At 50.0% G+C, this 3,541-nt stretch overlaps 1 protein-coding gene across 1 annotated transcript in view; it reads left to right on the top strand.

The window, feature by feature from the left end:
• The window catches only part of gnb2 (guanine nucleotide binding protein (G protein), beta polypeptide 2), a 10,831-nt gene that overhangs the window by 4,815 nt on the left and 2,475 nt on the right, over positions 1-3,541 (top strand). The gene's annotated exons all lie outside the window — the stretch shown is intronic.

Here is a 3,541-nt window from a genome sequence, read left to right as displayed (position 1 = left end):
ATGAACTAATGAACGACTCAGCACGGGACGCAGGAACCAAAACCCTGCAAGAAACCACCTGATGTGTCACTGTTGGACTGACACTGCCGTTCAGAGTTCTGTGTGCTGTGTTCACTGTTAGACTGGACACTGCCGGTTCGAGGTTCTGTCGCTGTGTTCACTGTTGACTGACACTGCCGGTCAGAGTTCGTCGCTGTGTTCACGTTAGACTGTAACTGCCGGTTTCAGCTAGGTTCTGTCTGTGTCCACTGTTAGACTGGACACTGCCGGTTCAGAGGTTCTGTCGCTGTGTTTCCTGTTAGACTGGTACACTGCCGGTTCAGAGAGTCTGTCGCTGTTCACTGTTAGACTCGGGACATGCCCGTTCAGAAGGTTCTGTCGCGTGTTTCACTGTTCGACGGACTCTGCCGGTTCAGAGGTTCTGTCGCCGTGTTCACTGTTAGACGGGACACTGCCGGTTTAGAGGTTCTGTTGCCGCTGGTTCAACTGTTAGACTGGACACTGCCGATTAGAGGTTCTGTCCGCTTGTGTTCACTGTTAGACTGGGTACACTGCCGCTCAGAGGTTCGTGTCCCTGTGTTCCACTGTAGACTGGACACTGCCATTCCAGAGGTTCTGCGCTTGGTGTTCAACTGTTAGACGGGACACTGCCGGTGTCAGAGGTTGTCGCTGTGTTTGACTGTAGACTGGACCCTGCCGGTTTCAGAGTTCTGTCGCTGTTGTTTCACTGTTAGACCTGGAACACTGCGGTTTCAGAGGTTCTGTCGCTGTGTTCACTGGTAGACGGACACTGCGGGTCAGAGGTTCTGTCGCGCTGTTTCACTGTTAGACTGGGACCAGCCGGTTCAGAGCGTTTCTGTCGCTGTGTTCATGTAGACTGGACACTGCCGGTTCAGAGGTCTGTCGCGCTGTGTTCAACTGTTTAGACTGGACACTGCCGGTTCAGAGTTCTGTCCCGTGTTCCTGTTAGACTGGACACTGCCGGTTCAGAGGTTCTGTCGCTGTGTTCACTGTTAACGGACACTGCCGGTTCAGAGTTCTGTCGCTGTGTCACTGTTAGACTGGACACTGCCGGTTCAGAGGTCTGTTCGGTGTCATGCACACTTGTTATTGTAAACAATCAATATCCACAGAAACACGTTAAAATCAGAAAGTAAACAGAATGCTACTGTCTAATGAATAAAGACACATGCGGCGTGTCGCCCTGAGCGCTCACACAGATGGCGTTGATGTCCGACTCGTGGCCCGTGAACGTCTGCCGGCACATGCTGTCCCTGATGTCCCACGTTTGACCGAGGCGTCGCAGGCTCCGGACACGAAGGTCGAAGGTCGGGCGACAGGGACAGACCATGACGTCGCCGCGTGGCCCGAGAAGACCGTGGTCTGCGGACTCGTCTCGATGTCCCACAGTGCACTGGGGGCAGGAAGCGTAGAGAGAGTCGGAGACGCCGAGCGTGGCTCAAACGCTGCCAGACTGTCTCGCTCAGACCTGTCGCAGACTGTCTGCAGCTCAAACCTGTCTGCAGCTCAAACCGTCTGAGCTCAAACTCTGCAGCTCAAACGACTAGCTCGCAGCTCACGCAGCCACTGTCTGCAGCTCAGACCTGCAGCTCACCTGCTGCAGCTCAGACCTGTCTGACTAGCTGTCTGCAGCTCAGACCTGTCTGAGCTCACCATGTGGTGTCTCCTGAATCGTGATGATCTGATTGTCATCGATGAAGCGGCAACATGACAGGTAACCTGAGAGAACAGGAAGCACAGGTGTTATGAATATATACTACACACACACACACACACACACAGAGGAGGTGATAGTACAGTGTCGTCTACTGTAACACAACACTGTGGCTGATTTGGTCTCTGCATGCTGGAGTCAGGGGGGGGGGTGGGGGGGGGGGGGGGGGGGGGGGGGGGGGGGGGGGGGGGTGGGGGGGGGGGGGGGGGGGGGGGGGGGGGGGGGGGGGGGGGGGGGGGGGGGGGGGGGGGGGGGGGGAGGGGCAAGGCCCAAAACCAGCACGGAGCGTCCGAGACCTCCGACCCATCAGGCAGCAGAGCAGGACGTTACTACAGGAACATCAACACAGTTCATCTCTGCAGCTGCAGGTGAAGCTCAGACTCCAGCATGCAGAGACAGAAACACTGCACACTTCTCTGGACCAGAACATCTGAGCCCGACTGAGGCTTTGGAGATGATTTTACGCAGCGTCAGAGCTTCTTCTGACGCTGCGTAAAATCATCTCCAGACCCGGAGATGTGTTCGGATGTCAGTTCTTATTCTTCACTTTGAATCACCGAGGCTTTATTTTAATTTCCCCTCATAAAAAAACGAGTTTATTTCATTTAAACTAAAATGTTTCGCATCTTTTTTTATTTTGAAAACATGAAACAATGTCCGGTTTTCACGAGGACTTCACCTGTAACGCGTCATCACTTGTCTGTCAGTTTTTATTAAAAACACATTAAACTGAATTCAAACAGCAGAAACAGGCCGCGCGTCGTTTCCCTCCAAAAATCAACATTTACGCACCAAATATTTGGATTAATGGGATAAATGTGGCAGAAATTGTTCCATAAATATGAATTACTTATTATTTATGACACATAATGTTTACTTTTAAAGAAATAGGGGCATAAATTCAGAGGTTCTGGACTCCTCCTGGTTCTGGACTCCTCCTGGTTCTGGACTCGAACAAAATGGATCCATGACGAACACTTCACCGGACCTGAGTCTGTTTTAATTCGCACATTTATGAACGAGCTGAATAATATTCTTTGATTTGGACAAACATCTGTCCCTGCAGGCCTGGTGCCGCCGCGCGGAGCCGCCGCCGCGTCCCGGGCCGCCGTGAGGCCGCGCTGGTCCGGGTGGCCTCGCCATGAAAGGCCGCGCATTGAGAGTGACTTTATGAGTGATGACAGAGAGGAAGGGCTCTGTTTTCCTGCCCTCTCACCCGCCTCAACGCGCCTCTGTGCGCCTTAATGAAATAATTCAGCTTGATGAATGAGTGAGGCGTTCAAGGACGACACCGGCTTTTAATCAGCGCGCGAAAACAAGCTGCAAAACTGCGCGCGGGTCCTAATGAGCCAACATCAGCTTAACGAGCCCAGAGGTGACGATGATGATGATGATGATGATGATGATGGAGTGAAGACAAACACAACAACTACTATTATTATTATTATTCAAAATAAAAGCCTTAAGGTGCAGACTTTATTTGTTTTGACGTTTGCTGACTTTTATTCTGAAACTTTTTAAATTTAACGTTTTACTGACTTCATAATTATTACAAAAGGTTTAGAAATTATTAATTAATCATTTCGTTATAAAAGCTTAATAAATTATGAACTTTACACCCGTTAAAGGAACATTTGGGGTTTACTTTATTTTTTAGTTTCAGCAGCCTGAGGCGGCGGGAAATGATTAATATAAACACACCTCACCTTTTAATATTAATGTTTGACATTTATAGATGATTTAATAAAACTTTTACTCTCATTAAATCTAAAAGAAAACCGATTCCTTATTTAATGTTTTGCACTT

Source organism: Larimichthys crocea, chromosome XXII, assembly GCF_000972845.2.
Source record: "Larimichthys crocea isolate SSNF chromosome XXII, L_crocea_2.0, whole genome shotgun sequence".
NCBI lineage: Eukaryota > Metazoa > Chordata > Actinopteri > Sciaenidae > Larimichthys > Larimichthys crocea.
Note: the sequence above shows the minus strand (reverse complement) of the source record. Positions and strands in the feature narration are given on the sequence as shown.